This window comes from Bos grunniens, chromosome 2 (assembly GCF_055505025.1).
Source record: "Bos grunniens cultivar Pamir isolate PY7600 chromosome 2, Bosgru_T2T1.0, whole genome shotgun sequence".
In the NCBI taxonomy this organism is placed as follows: domain Eukaryota; kingdom Metazoa; phylum Chordata; class Mammalia; order Artiodactyla; family Bovidae; genus Bos; species Bos grunniens.
In genome coordinates, this window is record NC_141166.1 from 64172676 (window position 1) to 64196741 (window position 24066).

The window sequence follows — 24066 nt, forward strand, 5'->3', positions numbered from 1 at the left end:
GTACAGGAACTCCCAGAGGCTGGCTTTGGTCTGTTTTGAGATTTGGGTGCTGGTTACATGTGGTTTAGTTGCTAAGTCATTTCTGGCTCTTGTGACCCTATGGACTGTGGCCTGCTAGGCTCCTCTGTCCATGGGATTCTCCAGGTAAGATAACTGGAGTGGGTTGCCATTTCTTTCTCCAGGAGATCTTCCCGACCCAGGGATTGATCCTACAATCTAGCAAGTGGGTTCTTTATCACTAGCACCACCTGGGAAGCCTGCTGGTTAGAAGATTGTGTTCAAATGACAAAATTTCACCAATGCAGTACACTTAACATATGTTATGTTCTTAATCATAAAAACGAATGAAATAATGCCATCTGCAGCAACATGGAAAGACCTGGAGATGATCACACTAAGTGAAGTAGGCCAGACAGAGAAAGACACCATGTGATACGGCTTCTATGTGGAATCTTAAAAAAAAAATAATACAAATGAATTTACATACAAAACAGAAGTAGAACCACAGTCAGAGAAAACAAACTTATGATTACTGAAGGGTAAGGAAAGGAGGGATAAATTTGGAGTTTGGGATTAACATATACACATAGTACTATATACAAAATAGATAAACAACAAGGACCTACTGTATAGCACAGGGAACTATGTTCAATGCCTTGTAATAATCTATAAGGGAAAACAATCTGAAATAAAATAGATATATATGTATATATAACTGAATCACTCTACTGCACACCTGAAACTAACATGATGACTGTAAATTAACTATACTTCAATTTTAAAAAAGAAATAGGAAAAAATTAGATGTGTGCTCTTTCTTGTATGTATGTTATATTCTCATAACTGTTTTTGAAGGATGTGTGGTCCTTTTTAAACTTAATCAAAGGGGTTTACTTAAAGACTGTCTCAAGTGTCTGCATTCAAAGTTCCAGAGAAATCAATAAGTGACACAGAACTTGTCCACTGGGTTTGGAGGCCAGTCTCAGGAAGCTCAGGCTGATGGGCCAGTGGGCAGCAGGGGTCCCACAGACAGGGCCTCCCACTCCAGATCTTCGGGGAAAGCAACCCACACGGTCACACTGGCTGGGGGTTGGGGTGGGTCAAGCCTGGTGCAGATGCATTACCTGCAGACCTAGGGCCAAGGCCCAGTCCCTCCCAGGCCCCACACCCATGCCTGGCGAGGCCTTCTCAGACCTTCTGCCCTTCAACCTACTGCTACCGACTGTGGGAGGGACAAGCCCAGGTTCCATGGGACCTGAAGCTTATACAGTTGGGATAAGGGAGGCTCTTTAAAAGAGATATCAAATAATGCGTCTACGCTTCATCACAAGGCCATGGAGGGGGCTGTGCAAACAGGGCCCTGAAGCATCAGCCTCTGCTGAATGAGACTGATTTGTTGGAACCCAGGTGCCTGACCCTGACACTGGCCTGCCCCCGACTGTCCATCAGTACCTTCCGGGGCCTGCCTCAGCTGGGGCCCGCAGAGCCCTGCTCTACCCTAATGGTCGGCCAGATCCAGCCCACAGAGACCCTGTGGAGCAAGGCCACTCCCGAGAAGACACCACCTCCACCACCTGGGCATCCCTTGCATCTATCACTCTATCCCTCTGCAGCCAGCTACAAACCTTTGGGATAGCAGCCCCCTCCCATCTGTCATTCCTAGCTTATCTTACTTCTCTGGTGACTATTAGAACCCTATGAAGGGATTTTAACATTTTCCTCAGATGAGATTTGATCTCCAGCATCTTTGCAGAGGGAAGTTCTGATGAGCTTTAGGGAGCAGCTGGCTTTGAGCCCAGTTTGGTTTTTTGTGAGCCCCCCAGGTCAGGGCATGCATGGCCAGCAGGACATTATGGGGAGTGGCTCCATGACATCACCCCAAAAAGTTTGTTTCCTCCAGCAGAGATGCTTGCTCAGCAAGTAAGGCAGCCTTGATAACCTCTGGCCAGCCCCAAGGAAAAAGAAACGAGACCTCTGGACACCAGACCCTCTACAAAGAGCCCTGTCCACGGCATGTCCCCTGCCTTCTCCAGCTTGTACCTAAATGGTGTTTCTGATGTGCAGCTATATATGTAAATAATAGTATTTGAATAATAGCAAGGTCCAAAAGCTGAAGATAGGGAGGGAATTCAATTTCCTGAGCTTTTGCTCTGGACAGGTATCATTTTTTCCTGTCTAAACAAAGTGAAGGCATTGCAGAAACAGCAACAGCTTTGCAGGCAGGAGAGTCCAGATGTGATCCTGGCAAGACTCACCTCACTGTCCTCATCTGTGAAATGGGAAGAATAGGACTACATAGCCTTCTGTCAAGGAACAGAGATAATAGGCAGAAAGAGCCTGAAAACACAAGGACCCAGTAAAGGCTGGCTGTACTGTTTCTAAGTTTCTCTACTTCACGCTGTACAAATAAGAGATATAGTCTGTTCACGGTTCAATTAGCGATGCTTCTTAAGAGATCAGCCCATGTCAGAACTAACAGATCAGACTCACTTTTAACTGCTGTATATGGTTCCTCTAAATGGAGGTGCCATGGTTTGTTTAAACATTTATGGATTGCCTGGGGTATTTGCAACCTTTCATTATTTTAATCAGGGCTACAAGGGACTTTTTGGGCAGGCCTCATTGGGTACATGCTCCTTCAGAGTAGATCCTGAGAAGGAAAACTGTCATTACCTGCTGCCACAGGCCCCCAGCCCCAGCTCACACCGTACCAGCGACCAAGAGAGGGCCGTTAGCAGGCATCCTGTCCTTCCTTCAACATTAGCTGACTACTAAATCTTTGCCAAATCAAGATCTACTCCTAAATACTACGAAGGTTGAAAGGTTTTCCTTTAATCCAAATTACATTGACAATTCCTCTTCTCATAATTAACTATTTCTATAGAAAAAGCAAGAGAGTTCCAGAAAAACATCTATTTCTGCTTGATTGACTATGCCAAAGCCTTTGACTGTGTGGATCACAATAAACTGTGGAAAATTCTTCAAGAGATGGGAATACCAGACCACCTGATCTGCCTCTTGAGAAATTTGTATGCAGGTCAGGAAGCAACAGTTAGAACTGGACATGGAACAACAGACTGGTTCCAAATAGGAAAAGGAGTTCGTCAAGGCTGTATATTGTCACCCTGTTTATTTAACTTCTATGCAGAGTACATCATGAGAAATGCTGGACTGGAAGAAACACAAACTGGAATCAAGATTGCTGGGAGAAATATCAATAACCTCAGATATGCAGATGACACCACCCTTATGGCAGAAAGTAAAGAGGAACTCAAAAGCCTCTTGATGAAAGTGAAAGTGGAGAGTGAAAAAGTTGGCTTAAAGCTCAACATTTAGAAAACGAAGATCATGGCATCTGGTCCCATCATTTCATGGGAAATAGATGGGGAAACAGTGGAAACAGTGTCAGACTTTATTTTTCTGGGCTCCAGAATCACTGCAGATGGTGACTGCAGCCATGAAATTAAAAGATGCTTACTGCTTGGAAGGAAAGTTATGACCAACCTAGATAGCATAGTCAAAAGCAGAGACATTACTTTGCCAACAAAGGTTCGTCTAGTCAAGGCTATGGTTTTTCCATTGGTCATGTATGGATGTGAGAGTTGGACTGTGAAGAAGGCTGAGCACCAAAGAATTGATGCTTTTGAACTGTGGTGTTGGAGAAGACTCTTGAGAGTCCCTTGGACTGCAAGGAGATCCAACCAGTCCATTCTGAAGGAGATCAGCCCTGGGATTTCTTTGGAAGGAATGATGCTAAAGCTAAAACTCCAGTACTTTGGCCACCACATGTGAAGAGTTGACTCATTGGAAAAGACTCTGATGCTGGGAGGGATTGGGGGCAGGAGGAGAAGGGGACGACGGAGGATGAGATGGCTGGATGGCATCACTGACTCGATGGACGTGAGTCTGAGTGAACTCCAGGAGTTGGTGATGGACAAGGAGGCCTGGCATGCTGCGATTCATGGGGTCGCAAAGAGTTGTACACAACTGAGTGACTGATCTGATCTGATCTGATGTTTTATCTATTCTTTGGAAATGGGACCATCCTTTTCTTCATTCGGTTGTGTGTAGTAAGTTTTCTCCCAAGCTGCCATGTCTCTTAACTTCATTTATAGCACCTTTTTCCTATAAAAGTTTACTGTTTCACTGATGGCACCAATTCACTTTGATTTGCCTCAGAAATCAGATGAAACAGAGGTAGAAGAGAGGCACAGATGGACAGACAGATGCGTGGTCCAGGAGAGGAACACGATCATGGCAGCATCGGGTTGGAATTTTCTTTCAGCTCTACTGAACGTTTGAAAATTCAAAATTTGAAAATTTTGAAAATGTATTGAAAATTCCTAATAAAAATGTCAGAGAAGAAGTATGCATTTCTGATACAGTCAAACATATCCATCTCTTCCTTTAAGGCTTTCACATTTGTGTCTTGTGTAAGGCTTCCCATGGCAGCCAAAGTGCTGGGGTGAATAGAGAAGTTCACTTACACAACTTGAATTAAAAAAAAAAAAGGAGTTATGAATTTAATTTCTCTCTCTCTAACCCATTCTCTTAATTCTACCAACAAAACTGTTATCATTCTCTACTGATTTCAATAGACAGCCTTGTTAAAAACAGGCTAACCCTCCAATTCTACATTTCTGTCTTTCTGGACTCTTCATTCTGATGCAATGCTCTGCTATAATCACTCCAGCTCTGCATCTCAAGGGCAGCCCTCCCATCCCCATCACTGTCTTCCTTCCCAGAACAGTCCTGGCTCTGTGGGATGAGTTCCTCTTCCATGTGAATTTTACAATCAACTTGGAGAATTCCATTAGAATCCTCCAGGGATTTGTATCATGACTGACTCTACAGAATTTATAGGTAATAACACAGGTAGGGTTTTGAGGACAAGAAAAAAGATGGTGTCTGTAAAGGGCTTGGGCCATGGCTGCTGCTGCTGCTGCTGCTAAGTCGCTTCAGTCGTGTCCTACTCTGTGCAATCCCATAGACGGCAGCCTACCAGGCTCCCCCGTCCCTGGGATTCTCCAGGCAAGAACACTGGAGTGGGTTGCCATTTCCTTCTCCAATGCATGAAAGTGAAAAGTGAAAGGGAAGTCGATCAGTCATGTCCGACTCTTAGCGACCCCATGGACTGCAGCCTACCAGGCTCCTCCGCCCATGGGATTTTCCAGGCAAGAGTACTGGAGTGGGGTGCCATTGCCTTCTCTGTGGGCCATGGCTAGTGGATCATAAAGAGGAGCAGATAGTATTATTAGTTGTTGTTGTTACAAGCTGGGAAGTTTCACCAGGGACATGGTGCATGTATCATGGCTCTTCTAATCCAAGGATACATTCTCTCTCTCTTTAAAATTTTTTAATGAAGTATAGTTGATTTCCAATATCATGTAAGTTTCAGGTATACAGCACAGAAATTCAGTTATACATACATACATATATAATATATATATCTATTCTTTTTCAGATTATTTTCCCTAATAGGCTATTACAAAATATTGAGTAGAGTTCCCTGTGCTGTACAGTAGGTCGTTTTTGGTTATTTATTTTATGTATAGCAGTATGTCCATCTAGTCAAGGCTATGGTTTTTCCAGTGGTCATGTATCAACGGGAGAGTTGGACTATAAAGAAAACTGAGCACCGAAGAATTGATGCTTTTGAACTGTGGTGTTGGAGAAGACTCTTGAGAGTCCCTTGGAATGCAAGGAGATCTAACCAGTCCATCCTAAAGGAAATCAGTCCTGAATATTCATTGGAAGCACTGATGTTGAAGCTGAAACTCCAATACTTTGGCCACCTGATTCGAAGAACTGACTCACTGGAAAAACCCTGATGCTGGGAAAGATTGCAGGCAGGAGGAGAAGGGGATGACAGAGGATGAGATGGTTGAATGGTATCACTGACTCAATGGACATGAGTTTGAGTAAGCTCTGGGAGTTGGTGATGGGCAGGGAAGCCTGGCGTGCTGCAGTCCATGGGGTTGCAAAGAGTTGGACACGACTGAGCGACTGAACTGATAGCAGTATGTATCTGTTAATCCCAGCCTCCTAATTTATTCCCCCTCCATTTCCCCTTTGGTAATCATGTTTGTTTTGTGTGTCCATGAGTCCCTTTCTCTGCAGATGGTGATTGCAGCCATGAAATTAAAAGACGCTTACTCCTTGGAAGGAAAGTTATGACCAACCTAGACAGCATGTTCAAAAGCAAAGACATTACTTTGCCAACAAAGGTTTGTCTAGTCAAAGGCTATGGTTTTTCCTGTGGTCATGTATGGATGTGAGAGTTGGACTGTAAAGAAGGCTGAGCACCGAAGAATTGATGCTTTTGAACTTGGTGTTGGAGAAGACTCTTGAGAGTCCCTTGGACTGCAAGGAGATCCAACCAGTCCATTCTGAAGGAGATCAGCCCTGGGATTTCTTTGGAAGGAATGATGCTAAAGCTGAAACTCCAGTACTTTGGCCACCTCATGCGAAGAGTTGACTCTTTGGAAAAGACTCTGATGCTGGGAGGGATTGGGGGCAGGAGGAGAAGGGGACAGCAGAGGATGAGATGGCTGGATGGCATCAGTGACTCGATGGACGTGAGTTTGAGTGAACTCCGGGAGCTCGTGATGGACAGGGAGGCCTGGCGTGCTGCGATTCATGGGGTCGCAAAGAGTCGGATACGACTGAGCGACTGATCTGGTCTGATCTGAGTCCCTTTCTGTTTTGTTTTTTTTTTAATGTATTTTTAATTGCAGGATAATTGCTTTGCAATGTTGTGTTGGTTTCTGCCATACATCAACATGAATCAGCTATAGGTATACACATGCCCCCTCCCTCTTGAACCTCCCTGTCATGTCCCATTCCGTCTCATCCCTCTAGATTGTTACAGAGCACAGGGTTGTGCTCCTTCCCTTTATATTTTGGAAATAAGTTCACTTGTGTCTTTTTTTTCCCCCAGTTCGATTTCACATAAAAATGATATCATATGATATTTGTTTTACTGTTTGGCTTGAAAATTGTTTTCACACTCCTCCCAAATCCCTCCCTTTCCTCATCTGGGCCAGTTGCCTTTCATATGACTTCCCTCCAACTTAGAAGCACCTTGGCCAGAAGCACTCTGGTACCCAGAGCACAAGTCCCTGAGGTCCTTCCTGAGGCTTCCCCCAGATTTGGTCCAGTTCCCCTGGCCCCTGAGCCCACTCTGTGGCTGTTGAGCCACCTGCAGATGCTCACTCGGCCTCCGCTCTGATCAGGTACCATGTGCCGCTGGGGGTATCGCCTGCCCACGCCCAGGTTCCTGATCAACAGGAGCCCCTGTGAGTACAAAGTCTGCCATGCTAGGCTCAGCTACCACCACCAGCTGCCCGGCCACCTCAGACGCAGCACAGCCCCAAGCCACAGTCCAGCTTCCCAACGCCTACAAGAGTGGGTGCCCCCATCCATCTGATGGATGAGGAAACAGGTCTATTTCAGGCTGAATGGGGAGAAATCCAGGACCCAAACCCAGGTCTACCTGTCCCCCCAGCCCTCCCCCAGCCACATTCCACTGAGTGATTGCTGGCCCTAGGGCCGTCAGTCCCAGGAACACATACCCCAAATGAAAGTCACCTCCGGCACACCCTTGACTGAACTGAGGTTCCCAGGCACCCAACCCCCGCTGCATCCTCCCTGTAGCTTCTCCCAGCACCACCCTCCACACTCCTTTTTCTTCTTTGCAGGGACAGCAGCTGCCACAGCATGCAGCTGTTGACAAACTAGTCAGCATCCTGCCGAGGCATCTTTCCAAGCCGCCCGCGTCCTCCTGAGCAGAGAGATACCTCATTAGCGTGCTATATTTCAGCCCCGAGAAAACAATGCATGCCAGGAGACCATAAACAACCAGTACAAATGCTACAGGTCGTGGATGATGGATGCCACCCATGGATGTTCGACGTGGGCCCTGCTTACACAGACAGGAGTGCAGCCGCTTCCAGGCACATCCATCTTTTCCCCAAACGCTGACACGGGGAGAAGTCGGCACGGCCTTGCTCCACATACACGGGGCCATGGCTCCCAGCCACTCACCACGAGCCTCTCTCCTAATAGGTGATCTATGCTGCTCTCTGATGATTCTCAGTATCTCCAAATCCTTACCATTCTACTTTGGCTACTGGTTCTTTTGATCATTGTCGTAACTTTTTTCCTCCTTGCTCCAGGTCCAGGAATTCTTGAAAAATAAAGTTTCAGAACACCGCAGCCAGTTTTTGAAAAGGGCTGGCCAGCCAGACGAGCAATCAGGCCAACGCCAAAGCAAACAGGGGCCCTCGCACAAACCTACAGAGCCCTCACAGAGTAGGCTCTGTTGGCCTGAGGGGCGGTTCTGGAAGAGCAGCCCTGTTCAGTTCTACGTCGTCATTCTGGCCTTTCGGGTGCCAGAAGGGACCATGGCCTGAGGCCAGAAGCGCTCTGGGGTGAGGACAGGCAGGACCTGGGGGCTTTCCCGTGTGGCTAGACCCTGGGGCAGCAGTTTCCTCCTGGACCAGCCTCTGGACAAAGAAGTTGATCTGGGTGAGGTGCTGGGCTGGCTGAAGACCCTGGGCGTCGACACCAAAGGTGACCAAAGAGGTATGAAACGCTCTCAGCAGTTACACACCCTGCACATAAGCAAGGTTTGACGTCGGTTCCATCGTAAGGTAATGGGGAGAAAGATGCAGCCAAATGCTCAGAGGAAGAACATTGTCCAGGGAGCCTTTGACTGCTCTAGGGATGCTTATGGCCCAGCCTCAGCTGGGGAGGCTGCAAACACTCTCCAGGCATTAAAAAGGGGACCAGAGCATAAAGATCCCTGAGGACCCCAAGGCTCTCTCAGAGGTTCCACAAAGTCAAACTATCTTTATCTTTTACTAAGATGTTATCTTTTTCCCTCTTGCTGTCTCATGAGTGGACAGTGGCGGTTCCCAGAGGCTACCACGGAACAGATCAAATGCAGGAAACATATGAAAAAGCTACCTTCTATAAGACCAGACAGTTAAGAGGTACATGAAGTTGAAAAACAAGGTCATTCTTCTCATTTTTTTTTTGTTTTGCAAAACATTTTTCCTAAAAATGGCTTGTTTTCCTTAACTTGAAGTGGCTTTGTAACTATTATCTTAGGATGAGTTGAAAATATCTTTCACATTTTTCAGCTGGAATTTTGAAAATGGTAAATATCGATAGATACAACACTTCTGAAAAACCTCTTTGGAGTTCTCCATAATTTTTAAGAGCATAAAGGAGTCCAGAGACCAAAACGTTTGAGAACAGCAGTGGTAGAATTTTAATGACAGGGGGTGGTGAAGTGGGCAGGATGCCCTGGCCAGTGAAAAGGTTCCAAAGCAGGCAATACAATATGATCTCATTTTGTTAAAAAAAAAAAAAGAAGAAGATAGATGTGTGTGTATAATATGTGGACACAGAAGGAAATGCAAGCACATGGCCCAAGATTTCACCACGGGCTCTGTCTGGGCGGTGGTGTGGAGGGAGGGATCCCTCTGCACCTGCCATTCACATATGTTACTACTACAATCAAATCAAGTGAATAATTCATGTTTAAGGTTTAAGCCTCTCCTTTTCAGAAAAGCCCATGGAAGAGTAAATTGAACAAATAACATTTTGAGCCCTTCCTCTGGGCTGAGTACCATGCTAAGGGTTCAAGAGACATGAGTATCAAATCTCAATGATGCTTATGGGTTATCAGCCTCATTTTATAGAAGAGAACCTGAAGGTCAGAGCATGATTGAGCATCTTGTCCACGGTCACACAAACAAGAGGGAACACACAGCCAGGACTCTGATCTGGGCTGGTTGGTCTGCAAAAGCCTGTGTCCCTGGCCACTGGACCACTGGCTAGGTGGCCTTCCCTTGGTTCTCCAGCCTCGAGAAGAGCCTGCATGCCAGGGTCTCTGCCCACACTTTCTTGGCTCTGATGGGATGGGGCCCTCTCACTCTGCCCCATGGAATTCAGCTCTGGTGGACAGGACCCAGCTCTCTTCTGAGCATCCTGAAGCCCCCATGTCCACTTCCAGACCAGGCAGCGGCTATCAAACAGGGTGAGCAGGTACAGCAACACCTCAGCAAGGGTCCAGCCACCACCACTCCATCCCTCAGAAGCTCATCCCAAATCAGAACACAAATGCAGCCTCTGAGGCTGGACCACCAGGCCAGAAGTGAGGTCATGGCCCCAGGGACCCCCAGGCACAGATCTTCAACCTCAGCTTCTTGACTGCCCCACATGGGCTGGGGCACAGGTCACAGGGAGGGTGTCACGGTCTGAGGTCATGTTGCTGCCACCTGCTCCAGCCTGCTGACTTGGCTGCCCACCGCTGACTGCCTGGCACAAGGACAAACTCCGTATTGCCTCCCTGCCTCAGCAGGCAGCTCCCTATCTCCTTCGACCCCGGCACAGTGCGAAGACCCTGAGCGCCCCCCCTGGTGCCCCCTGGGAAGGGTCCGAATTCTCTGCTGGTTTCTGAACGGGTGTGCTTGCCGTGGGAGTTGGAAAACATAATAAATGGGCCTGGCTCCATGTGCAGCACCTAATTTGCAATAATATTGAAGTCTCCAACAATAACTCATTTACTCTTATAATAAATATATAAAAAAAAAGACAAATTGCTACATTGAACATGCATTTTCTTCACTGCAAGTAGCTGCGACCCCAGGGAGAAAGCCCTGTGCTGCTAACTAATAGTAAATCCTTTGGAAAATCATGTGTCATAATGATGGACAACCAGGGAAGGGGTGTTAAATAGATTTAGAGGTTAGCGACTCTAACAAGAACAAAAGCCGTCCTGTGCAAACCGCACCTTGAGAAGAGTGCAGATTGGATGTGCTTAGCACTCACCTTTGGACAGCCAGGTGCACAGAGGGACAGAAAAGTTTCTGTCCTGGGTGGGTGTGGCTGGCCAGGTGTCAGGACAGAGTTGGTGGGGAGGGGAGAAGGGATGGAGAGGCCTAGGCTAGGATCTCCAGCCCTGCAAGGACCCCTGGAGGGAAGGTTTCCAAAAAGCCAGCCCCTTCTGTGCATTTGGAAGGCAAATGCTCACAAACTGCCCACCACGTCCAGCTTACTGCAGGCATGGGGATGCAGCCCCTCTCAAGATAAAAGCCATGACTTAGGATAAGGAAGGCTCCCGGGGTGTCGGCATCAGGGCCCCTGCGGAAGCCTGGTGGCTGTGGCCTGGAGGAAGGGCCGGAGGGAAGGGCTGCCTCGTTCTCCTAGTTCACTAGTTCACTAGTTCAAGGCTAGTGCAGTCATGAGTCACTCTTTCCCATCTATTCCTCCAAGTCCTGGCATTTTCGTTCTTCAATTTGGGAGTGCTGACCTCCAGGACAGGGCTTGACAGCCTTGTCCCAGATCCCAAGTGGCCTTTCCAACCATCTCTTATTGAACTTCCATTTGCAAGCTGGCACGGGGCCTGGCCCAGAGAGTTGGTGCCTGATGGCTGCTTACTGAACTGAAAGCAGTAAGCTTTCAGTGGACACGGGTCGCATTTACTGCATGCCTGCTGGCTGCCAGCTCTGTAGGAGGCTCCATAAAAAAGGGAAGTTTCAGGGGGTCGGATGACAGCCATCCGGAGGCTCTGGGGCTCCTGGCACTGGGCTCCAACCAGAGGCCGGGTGGCCCTTTAGCAGGAGCTGGGTGTGAAGCTGGCATGTGGCACAGCCCTTGGGAGGGGCAGAGGCACCCATGCAATCTCACCACAGGGGTCACCTGCTGCTGACTTTATACCCTGTCCTCCAATGCAGGGCTAGTACTACACGGACACAACTACGGATCAATGTCACCTGCAAAACTCAAGTTCTGGTCGATGTCATTGAGAATTGCACCTTGACTGGGGTCCATCCCACTCCAGACAACTTCACCAATTCCCTATAAGACCCAAGCCAAGTTGCTCCCTTCTCCCAGGACTCAGTTTCCTCAGCTATAAAATGGGGAGGGGGTTACCTAGACATGACACAGATCGTCACAGTTTTTCTCCCATTCATTCATTCATTCAGCCAATGATGGGAAAGTTTTCCACTTAAACTGATAGAAGTAATTCACAGTTATGAAATAACTCACTGAGACGGAGCAATTCTGTGAAAACAATGCTGCAAACCAAACCAAGCTTTCTGCCCCCCTCCCTGCCTCCCAAGAATATCAGTCTCTCAAGCACCAACCAACACTTTAAGGCTCTGTACTCCAGTGTTAGTTAAAATACACTGACGCCACTTAGATGTTTGATAGGCTTTGCTTTAAAACTCAACACCACCCATTAGCCCAACATTCTTATACATATTAGAAACTGGGGACATTTCCAAAAATGTCTAGAAAGAGAAACAAACTACAAGTCAAATGGAGAGAGCCGTGGACCCCCTGCAGTCTGGAGCCCAGGAGGGGACATCCCTTGACCTTTGAGAACAGGCTTGCCTGCAGTTCCTTCCTCACTCCATTTCTCCAACTTCGAAATACAAGCACATAGATTTGCTTTCATTGGTGCTTTACGCCTTTGGTACTGCCAAACTGTTCCTTTGCTGGCTTCTAGCATATCCCTTCTGGAAACCTTTCTATAGTTTAAACAACACTGCCTAGTGATTGATGACTATTTTGCGACTGCTATCAGTTTACTATTTTAACCAATACATCATAAATCAGGAAGAGGAATGCCGGGTCCAACTGGAGAGTGTAGCTTTCGCTCATTACCTGGGAGGATTATAGCCATTTCATAAAATCCATTATCTAGGGAAAGGATCCTATTGGCGGGGGGCAGCAAAATTCATTTCATGCTTCAAAAGTTTGTGATGGGGCTGGCTAGGAAAAAAAACCTTAAACTGTTTGGAAGGTAAGGATCATGATTTGTTTAAAAACCACAAATGGGCAAGATTGAGCTGTGTCCATTATACTGAATGGCACTTTGTACTCAAATGTCCAGGGCCTTGGCCCCCTGACTATAGTCCACCCCTGACTCACCAACAGCTGGCCAGAGGAAGCACCCTCCCCACCCAGCTCCAGGCGAGGCCATGCTCATCTCTGCTAGGCCCTGTCTTGGTCCCCTCCAAGGCCATCTGCCCCATCCCTCCAGCCCTGTCTCAGCATGGCCGCGAGAGAGAGTTTATTCCACATGACAATCGGGTGTGTCCTTCTGCTGCCCTGAGGATCGGGGGGGGGGGGGTCCCAATTCTCAATGCCTGTGACATCAGGGGGCCCATCTCCTCTCTCATCTCATCCCCACCTTTCCCTGGTCCCTCACCATGTTCCAGGGACAGTGACTTTTCCTCTCTCCTCCTGCCCCCTCATAGGGCAATGACACGCGGCTCCCTCTGTCTGGGAAGGTTTCCCTTTATAACACAGAGAAGCATATTTCCAGCTGACAGCAGCTGTTCGACTACGTCCACTACGTGTAGGTTTCCAACACTTCTCCTTTAGCACAAGCAGTCTCTGATTTGACATGGTGGGGTCGTGTCACCACTTCCCCAGAGGCAGCTGCCAAGAAGACCTTACCTCCCTCTGTAACTCTCTGTTTCCAACTAGCGAAGGGGAAAACACAGATGTCCCAGGGACCAGCCCTTGATGAGGGCCTCTGTCCCTCCTTGGCCCTCCCTGGACAGTGTGAATTCCGCTAACCAGGGAGGCTCTCCCAAGGCCTCAGGGGCACCATCGCCCCCACTGGAACAAGTTCCCCACTTTCAGGACCCCTGGGAGCTTCTTTCCTGGGGACCTGAAGGCTAAGACAAGTAAGGACTTGTTGGAAGCCAGAAGAAAGAATCAAAAGGATGTTAAAAAGAGACAATGAAAGAAAGTGTCTTCCAGATTTTGCCAAGCCTCGAGAACATTCCTTCTGAATATGATTTTGTTTCTTCCTCTCCTCAATTCAACTTTTCCCAAATTCATTCCTCATGCGAACACAGTGTCTTCCCCAGGGAAGCTCGGCTTTAACACACACATGTTTTTCTAAGTAACTCGGAGCTGAGGCTCCACAGACAATAAAGATTCTTGTCTGCGAATCCTCCTTGCCGCTGAGACCACCAGGGAATTGCAGCGGTGAAGGCTGAGCTCCCAGACTCCCCAGTTCGCCAGATCTCAGGAGAAGCTCCCAGTTCAAAGTTCTCCTGGGCACCCAGAGAGTTTCAGGGGCTGTCTGTCCCGGAGGAGGAGCTGCGAAGAAATCCTGCAATTGACGACGTGAATTTGCCTCCTACACAATCCCTGACAACCTCTTCCTTCCCTTCGCCAAGCAGGAGTCACTTCACTTTCTTTCGAATTCTGTTCTCTATCTCTCTTTCTCTCTAGTGGCCAAAGTCCTGCCTCCCCACCCCCCCACCTCAGCTCTTTGCATTCCCGCCCCCACCTCTCCCCCTACCTCCCCCAGCCAGCTTCCCCCTGGCTGGGCCCTACTCATGCTCCCAACTTCAAACTTGGAGCGCGGCGACGCGGCAGCAGAACCTGCAGGCCAGGCCTGTGCAAACAAGAGCAGCCGCCTCCTCATTTCCACTTGAAGCGTCGCGGGAAAGCAGTCTTTCTCCTTCAACTTACCCAGCGCGGCCGGGAGGGAGGAGGAATGCCACCCGCCTGGAGGGGCGGCCGTGCGGGGGAGGGTGTCGCCGGGCGGGCGAGAGGCCGCCGGAGCCTCGGGATGGAGCAGCGGGAGGGAACATCAAGTGGCCGCCGGGAGGGAGGCGGAGCGCATGAATCATTGATGACCGGCGCTCGCTCCCTTGTTCGGGAGGGTTTAAGAACGCGGCTAATCTAAAGGCCGGCTGGACTGGGGGATCCGGCTGCCGCTGCGGGCAGCGTGTTCACCTCCCTACGGGGAACGTTTCTGGCCTGGGAACTGTAGCGCCTTCCTGCTGGGAGAAGCTGCCTGTCCGCCGGTCCTCCACGGGGCTGGGCTGTCCCGGGGCAAGGGTCTGGAGCTGGGGGGCCGCAGTGCCTCAAGCTCCCTGCTCTGCAGCCCCCAGTGAGGGAGAGGGAGCTGGCTGGGACCTCAGGGGTCCATCCGGACCCGGAGGAGGAAGGGAAACGGAGCCCAGGAAAGGGAAGGTGACTTGCTCAAGGTGCAAGTGGACCCCAGGCCACTGTCCCCAAGGAATCTCTGGAGGATTCCCTGGTCCTGTGCAGACACTGAGAGCCACAGAGCTAGGGAGCAGAGGCCTGCAGAGTGGCCCTTCACAGGCAGGGGTCACAGAGGATGTGACCCCAAGCCAACTGGCAGAAATGACACGTACAGAGTTTGTCTTTTGAGTGTAGAATTCTCCCCAGGCTATGGAAGCTCACCCTTCTTCTTTCATTCCCCTTCAATAGAGAGGGGGGCCATGGCAATTACCTTGGGACAAGCAGTGCCCATCAAACACAGCTTGTGGACCTGCCGGGGGGAGGTCGGCCAGGACCACTGATCTACAAAGCCTCCACCTTGCTCCCACACCACTTTCGCCAGGTGCCAAACTGGTGGAAGAATTCTGTATTTTCTGCTCACAGAGGGGAGGGGCCCACTGGGGTGGGAAGTGATCAGTATCTTTGTCATCTTCGGCCCTTTTACCCCTAAGGACATTCTGGACCCTTTCTCCCATTTGATCTCAAGGCATCATGAAAATGAAAGGTGGCCTTTCTGTCCCCAAAGGGAGAGCCTGACTTAATGGGATTAACAAAAATACAAGAGGCTAGAAATTCACCTCAGGAATGGAAAGGGGGAAGCAGGGAGGAAAGGCGTGACCAGGAGGAGGGAGGCTTCTGAGCCATCTACCCCTCCCCACACCCTGACCCTTTGGAGTTCCACTCCTCTTTAAAAGAAGGTCCCCGATTCCACGTCGCCACAGGGACCCACTGAGTGTGGCCAACATCACCCCTGCCCCCACCCACCAAATCCTCCCACTTAAGCTGTCAGGAGCACACCTGGAGGCTCCCAAAGCAAGACAGCTTCGTACAGAGAGGGCAGAGCCTGTGGAACCCACTCCTACGTCAGGAAGGCAGCCCAGGCCGCCATGGTCTTCCCTGGGATCTTGAAGGAACTGTGTGCAGAAACACCAAGTGCATCCTTCACTCAAAGTCCCGGCAGTGCAGCCCACGGGCACGAGGCACCAGGCTGGGTGTGGCCCGCCTGCCCATCACCATCACCTCTGTCCCATCTTTGACCTGCCCAGGGCACACTGCCAGCCTTTGGCCCCAGAAACAGAGCCCCCAGCGAGGCCCCACACTCAGAAGAGGCCCCACCCACAGGACCTGGGCATCACTGGGGCCTCTGGATCCCAGGTGAGCACCATTCAGGCCTGCTCACTTCCTCCACTCTCTGAACAGCAGGGCTGGAGCTGAGTCAAGGCTACTTCCTGGGATAGGAGGGTGCGGAGGAGACCGCCAAACCAGATGGGATGGGTGGAGATGCAAAGGGTCAGAGGTTTGTCTTGGTTGGTTACACAAAAAGCTCATCCCCAAACCTCCTGGGTCAGCAAAATGAAAAAGCAGGCCCCTTCTTGGGTGGTACGGCCTCAGATGGCACCACAGAGCCCACAAAAAAAAAAAACAAAAAAACAAGGGAAGTGACCCAAACTTAGCCTCAGCCTGGGGGGAGCGCAAGGTCTGGGGATGGGGTGGGAGGCTGCAGGCCAGAGCCTCTCCTGGTGGCAAGGACACAACGCAGCAAGCTGTGGTGCAGGTGGGAGCCGGGGCTCCTCCCCAGACAATTGAGAACTGGCCTAGCAGCTACTTGCTCTCAATCATCCAGGGAGATGCTTCCTGACTTAAGGCATGTGGCTGTCTGGAGCCTCCCAAATCGCTACAATTATGCCTCTAAACTTGCTAGAAGCTCAAGCTGGATTTATACAGCCCGCCCCACCCCCAACCCTACTCAGAGACGGAAGTGAGGTGGCCTGAGGGGACAGGACCACAGGATGTCATCGTTCTTCTGTTCCCTTGGGCCAGAATGAGACAGCTCCTGGCCCAACCACGGACACCCCACAAAAAGGGCTGCTCTCCAGGCCCCACACCCATCTCCAGTTAGCCCTTCCCAAGGTGTTTGCCCTCCTGTTCAGACCTTCCACATGCAGCAGTAAGCTAGTTCTCTTCCACCAAGCTTAAGGGAGCTTTAAGAAATGTCCTCCTGACAAATGCCCTGTGTGTACAAGTCAGGTCTGACTCTGCAACCCTACAGACTGTAGCCCACCAGGCTCCTCTGTCCATGGGATTCTCCAGACAGGAATACTAGAGTTGGTTGCCATGCCCTCCTCCAGGGGATCTTCTCCAGGAAGAATCTGGAGATTCTAGTAGAGATTCTACTTCAATCTTTAGAGGGGATTCTAGTAGAATCTCCTCCAGGAAGTCCACCATCTACGACTCTCTCTCTCTTTCCCCCAGACACATAAACACACCAGCAGAGAACATTACTCACAGGCCCAGAGGATCATTTCAAGCTGCCTTGGCCCCAAGGAAGCCACACTAGAGACAGCAGGTAGAAAACAGACATAGCTTAGCAGCAAAGCCACAGAGGAGGACCACAGCAGCTCCCTCGGGTCCCCAACTGGTCTGTCCCCACTCCACCCTCAGGGAGCATCCCACTCAGACACGGATTCTCCACACCCTGGAAAACGTGGCCCCACCAAAGCCCTGCAGTCGATGGCCAAATCGAGTGACCACCCTTGGAAAGCTGTCTACCTCTCTGGTCGCCCCCCCCAAAATGGGCCATTTAGCTGATAAGCTGGCCTTCTCACTGATCTAATGTGCCCACAGGCCCAGCACACAGCCTCCCTTCTGCCCTTGCAACCCTGCCTCTTCTGAGCACCAGCCTTCCTGACTAGGCTCCCCTAGCCTCATCCTCTCCGGGCTTATCTTTGCCTTTGTGAGACAGGACACGTCAGAACCTTGATTTTATTCTGAATCCAGGCTGTTCCCACTTACAAATGAATTGTGTTCCCCAAGTTCAGCATTTTGCAAACCAATGATTTGGACCCCAGATGCATTTTTCCATAGTGAATAATGTGTGAGTGGGTTTCCAGGTGACCCACAATGTGCTGGGAAACTGCATAACTATAGTTAAAACTTCTACTTAAAGATACAGTCCCTAGAGAAAGATTAAATATCATATGATATCGCTTATATGAGGAATCTAAAAAAAAAGGTACAAAAGAACCTATTTACAAAACAGAAATTGAGTCACAGATACAAAAAATACACTTATGGTTATCAAAGGGGAAGGAGTGGGGTGGGATAAGCTGGGAGACTGGACTGACATATACACACTACTGTAGATACAATAGTCTTCCCTGGTGGCTCAGAGGTTAAAGTGTCTGCCTCCAATGCGGGAGACCTGGGTTCGATCCGTGGGTCGGGAAGATCCCCTGGAGAAGGAAATGGTAACCCACTCCAGTATTCTTGCCTGGAAAATCCCATGGACAGAGAAGCCTGGTAGGCTACAGTCCACAGGGTCACAAAGAGATAACTAATAAGGACCTGCTGTTTAGCACAGGGAACTCTACTAAGTACTCTGTAATGGCCTATGTAGGAAAGAATCTGAAAGCAGATATATGTATACATTTAACTGAATCACTTTGCTGCACATGTCAAACTAATACAACACTGCAAATCAACTATACTCTAATAAAAATTAATTTAAAAAAATTAAAAATACAATACAATCCTCATAATGAAGCAAACTGGAAGCCACTAAGCATTTGATTACAACAGAATACGGATCTGTGTGTTATGTCTGTTGCGTCCTAGGGCTTGAAGCAAAGCAGACAGCGCATCATCAGGGCAGAGAAGGCTGGGATGGACTCCACAGCCAGGGCTGGTCCTCTTGGGGTGCTGAGGAAGGGGCAGGCACTGGCGGCTCACACAATCCTTCACTGGGGGCAGTGTGGTCACTGGCCAGGGCTGCAGAAGGCTGGGTGTGGAGGGGGCAGCAGGTGTCTTTGAGAGCCCTTCTCAGGGGAACTCAAAGCAGACCTCATGCTCCCAGGGTCTCCCAAGGCCTCTCTCAGGCCCCCCAGTGGACACATCCTCTTCTCACTGACCTGCTGGCCTGAGGAAAGGAGGTCAAGTTGTGAGTAATCTAAGCCAGGTCCTCCAATGGTTCAGCCACAGCAAAGGCTGTTCCCAGGACTCCCATCATCTTATAACCTGAGGAAGCAGATGCTGCAAACACCAGTGGAAACAGCTGGAATGTGACAGAGCCTACAGCCGGCTGTGTGGCCATGGCTGCTCCTGTGATGCTCTCATACCAAAGACACACAGACGACTGACGGGGAGCACGGCCACCTCCCACTTCCCCAGGGCTGTTGGAGACCCCTCTCGTTCACCCAGAATCACGGAGCACCTGCTCAACACGTGCACAGGGGAACTATTATATTGAGAAGGATGCTACAGGTCTCCTTAAAAGCTCAGTCCCCACCTGCCAGGCAAGGCAAGCCTGGCCAGCTCACCTGGATGCCAGGTGCTCCTGGTAGACCCACAGCCCCTGCCAAAGGCTTCCAGCTCTCACAGCTGATCCATCCCAAGGGAGAGGCAGCAGGCAGACACTGCTCAGCATATCTTGCAGATAAGGAAACAAGAGTGTCTGAAATCCCACAGCTGGTGCAGGGACAGGACAGACAGAACCCAGGACTCCCGGGAGCTCCCAGAAAGTGAGGACTGCCGTGTCTCCAGCGCCCAACAGGAAGCCTGGCACAGGGCGAGGGCTGGCAGCGTGGCGGGTGAACTGCGTCCTGCTGTTAGGAGGCATCTCCCATGCAGGCATGTGTTCATCCCACAAACATTTAGCAAATGCCTTTGGGGCCAGCGCTCACCCGAAGTGCATTCCAGGTCTCCTTGAGGACCTCCTTCATAGACATCTGGGCTCGCTGAGCCTTTCCTTCATCAACAGTCCCAGGCTTGGGGAGCCTGGCTTCCCTCTGCTCACCGCCACCCCCCACCCAACCATGGTCAAGGCACAGGTAAGCAGGGGACTTTGAACTAAAGAAACCAGGGGAAAGTGGCCACAGAGAATTCCCCAAGTGCTGCAGCCCCCAGACTAAGGGACCATCCGGCCACCTCCCCTTTGTCATCACACAGCAGGTCATCTGTCTTGGCCTGCCCAAGACAGACACCTTTTCTGACTTGTTTCTTTTGGGAAAAGAGGAAGAAAAGACACACGTGTGGGCCACTTCACCCCTTCCATGGCGGCTGTGCGTCTCCATGTTCCTCCTCCCCATCTCGGGTGGCTCACCCCTCAGATGTATAATGAATCAGGCACTCGCTCATTAATAAAAAATGACAAGCTATCAGCTCATTGAAATCCACAGAGCTGTCGGAGCCTGCAGACACAATCCCTACCTAGCTCTGTGATTCCACTGTGGTCCAGCGGTAATGAGTCTGTAGGGTAGACAGGCCAGCTCGTGAGCCTCTTAGCACTTGCTGTGCAGGCAGCCAAGTCACCTTTTCAGGTTGGGCAGTTCAGCGCCCACAGGTTAAGGCCTTTTTCATCTGTATTAACAAAGGAGCTCAGCTCAGCAGGCTCTCACACACCCAAGGTCAGGGAGGTGGGAGGGCACCGCTGGGGCTGTGGAGAGTCTGCCCCGCTGTGGCATCAGCAGTCCACCATGTCCACTTCCTCAGGGGGCCCAAGACCCGGCCAGACTTAGAGACTAAACCATGAGACTGATTTTTTGTCTTCAAAAGCAAGGACTGAATTACAGAGCCCAACTCCTTCCTCATCCCCTGTGTCTAGCACCTCCACTGCTCTAGAACCCTCAATGACTACCTATTAACAGTGGAGTTGAGCCCAGGCTGTACGATGAGCCCCTGCCTGCACACAGTGGAATCTTCCACCGAACGTTCTCCCAAGGCAAAGAGGTTCCCTCCAGACCCTTCACACATTTCCGATCCACCAGGACAGCTGTCTGAAATGCCCACTCCGGGTCCCTCTACACAGCTCAGCCACTCATCCTTCACACCAAAGTGCCCCTTCCCCACTCCGGGTAACAGTGACCACTGGTGAGTCCCAATCCCAGAGTCCTGACTTTGGGCCAAGTCCAAGGGGAGCCTCTACTTTTTCTACTTTTTAAAAATTTTATTGGGGTTTAGTTGATTTATAATGTTGTATTAGTTTCTGCTGTACATCAAATAAATCAGTTATACGTATACATATAGCCCCTCTTTTTGGATTTCTTTCCTATTTAGGGAGTACAGTTCCCTGAGCTCTACAGTAGGTTCTCATTAGTTATCTGTTTTACATACAGTAGTATACAGATGTAAATCCTAATCTCCCAGTTCATCCCACCCCTCCTTTCCCAAGGGGAGCCTTTAGATCTTCTATCAATGACACTGAGAACCAGCCTGAGCACAGGGAGCTTCCAGGGCCTGGGCCAGAACTGGAGTGAGTCTCAAGACCAGGATGAAGGCAGGGAGAGGATGAGGGACCCTACCAAGCAGATGAAGGAGCCCAGGTGAGGCAAGGTGGGACATATAGCATGCCACCCAGTTCCGTGGTGGCACGGGGACCAAAGTCATGCCTTGCAGCATCTTACAGTGTGAAGGCGACAGAAATTCCTGGCCGTGGGTTGACTGTAGACCAGGAAGTAAGTCTGGACACAGCCCTGGTCCACAGCCACTGATCCACCTGGGGGACCTTGACAAACTCCCACAACCTCTTGAGTTTCCTCTCCAACCCCATCCATCTTCCATCCTGTAGCCAAGGGAAGACACGTGCCTGCCCAGTCACTGTGATGACCTCTGGGAGCAGACAGGGCGGGGCGAGGCCTGCTTTTCTATATGGGGTTCAGGACTGTTTACACACAATCTGGAAAGCAGGCATAACTTTTTAATAACAAAAAAGAAGGCTCCTCTATAGGGTTGTTTGCTGTGAGGCTTAGCTGTCTTCATTCATCACTCACTCACTCTTTGTCTCCCAGCTCTGGTTTCAGGAAACAACCCCTTCCTACAAAAGGGGGGGCACATTTGGTGAACATGACATTCCAAGACCAAGGAAGGATGAAGTGGATAAAGCTCTGGATTCTCTCAGGCAGGAGGCCCTGGCTTCTACTTTCACAACCAACTCAGTATATGACTTCAGGATGGTCCCTCCCCTCCCCAGGGCCTCACCTGTAAAAAGGAAAAAAGCCCCTTCCATCTCTGTCATTGCCAGATGTTTGGGGAGGGCCCCAGAAAATATCAAGTAATTGGAGGTTGCCCAGCCCCAGGCAACCTCCTTTACGAGACGATGAAGAGCATCTTTGTAATGAAGCTATTAGCCAGGTCATCTTGGGGCTCGGGGAGGCGACGCCCCACCTGGCTGTGCCTTGGCAAAGCCCAGCCAGGACTGAGTCTCGTGCACAGGCACTGCCGGGGCAAGACTGCTCCAGTCCTGTCCCAACCTGGAACACGCAGGAGACAATCCATTGCAAAACCCATGCCTCAGGGAGGAGTCTGCCCTACATTAAGAAACACTTTCCAAATGAGATAATTATTTAATAGGTAATAAGTGGAGTAGGGAAGGGTGGAGGGAATTCGGTTGATTAAAAGCCTGTGGCCCCCAGCGTTGTATGCATCCCCCAGGGTTAAGCCTCCCTCTTCTCCTCCTGATGTCTTGAGTCCGAGCTCACCTCCATCACTGCCCAGGTACCCAGTGAGAAGTAGCCCACTGGCTACTGAGTTGCAAGGGAGCCCAAGGTGGAGGGCCCACACAAGGCATTAGGGAGAGCCCAAGCCCTCCAGTCACTCAGCAGCTTGTGTCTTTCCCCATCCTGCCCGGGGGACACTAAGGCCCAAGAGGGAAAACAGCAGGAGGCAAGCAGACCAGGGTGGAGCCAGGAGAGGGAGTCCCAAGAAACATCCAAGACTGCCATTGCGGGTCACAGCTCGGCCCTGGCCCGGGAGTCCTGCATCCTCAGAAAGCTTCATTTGGCTCTGCCCATCCCAACCCAACAAGGTGGAGGGGGGGGGTGTCAAAGGAGGCCTTAATCATTCTTTGAATCTATGGACATGGGACAGGGGAAGGCATCACCCACCAGCCACACGCAGTACCATGGATACACACACACCCATTTACTTGCACAGATTGTTTATATCTTGTTTCTTGACAGTAAAGACACTGAGCCTCAGGGAGGTTAAGTGACTCACTGAAGGTCATCAGCCCTGGGAATCAATTCCACTCTCATCTGGCTCCAAAATGCACCATGCTCTGTACCACCCCCCTGCCCTGAGCCCCAGCAAGTATGAACTCCCTTTCCACCCCCACCACTCTAGAAAGATGCCCAGGCAACCTCAGTCTCAAGGAATTTAAGTATCTGCAGTAATGCTTCCATCAACCCTCTAAAGATGCTCTGAGTGACTGCTCCAGGGATAGCACCAACAGAATTAAAAGCAACCATGACTCTGAATGAAGGGGCTTACAGCCTCTGAGGGTTTGCAAAGAGAAACAAGTAGAATCATAAAAAAAATAGTAAGGAGAGTCTTCAAGGGCCACAGGTCATGATCGGGTTGTAAGTGCAAAAAAAAAAAACAACAAAAAACAAACAAAAAAAAACAGTGAAGGTGTGGTTGTCCACTGAGGGCTATAATGAGGAGGTGCAAGCTGCATGGGAATGGCAAGAACATAGCAGGTGATCAATAAAAAAAATGAGCTGGGTAGATGGCTGGGTGGTTGGGTGGATGGGTGGGTTGGTGGATTGATGGATGGATGTTGGGGAGTGGACAGATGGATAGATTGATGGGTGGGTGGGTGGATGGATGAGTGGATGGATAGAGGAAAGGGTGAATGGATGAATGGAGGAGGGAGGGAGAGATGAGTGAATGGATGGAGGGATGGGTGAATGGATGGAGAGATGGGTTAATGGATGGGTGAATGGATGGAGAGATGGGTTAATGGATGGATGGGTGAATGGATGGATGGATGGGTGAATGGATGGATGGATAAGTAAATAGATGGATGGATGGGTGAATGGATGGAGGGATGGGTGAATTATAGATGGATGGATAGATGGAAGGATGGAGGATGGGTGAATGGATGGATGAAGGAATGGGTGAATGGATGGATGGGGGTATGGATGGACAGAAGCTCTATAATCAGGGCATTTCCTCTTTTCTGTCTCTACCTCTCATCTCTACCTGACTCCTCTTTTTCCT

General features: G+C 50.0%; 1 protein-coding gene across 5 annotated transcripts in view; it reads right to left on the reverse strand.

Annotated features, from left to right (window-relative positions):
* The window catches only part of GLI2 (GLI family zinc finger 2), a 263527-nt gene that overhangs the window by 110904 nt on the left and 128557 nt on the right, over positions 1–24066 (reverse strand). The window contains exon 1 of one of the 5 annotated variants that reach the window (XM_086349297.1): positions 14515–14703. The exons of the other annotated variants lie outside the window; for them this stretch is intronic. The gene's annotated coding sequence lies outside the window, so the exon portion shown is untranslated. Of the gene's footprint in view, positions 1–14514; positions 14704–24066 lie in introns of those variants that run through there. 5 annotated transcript variants of the gene reach the window in all.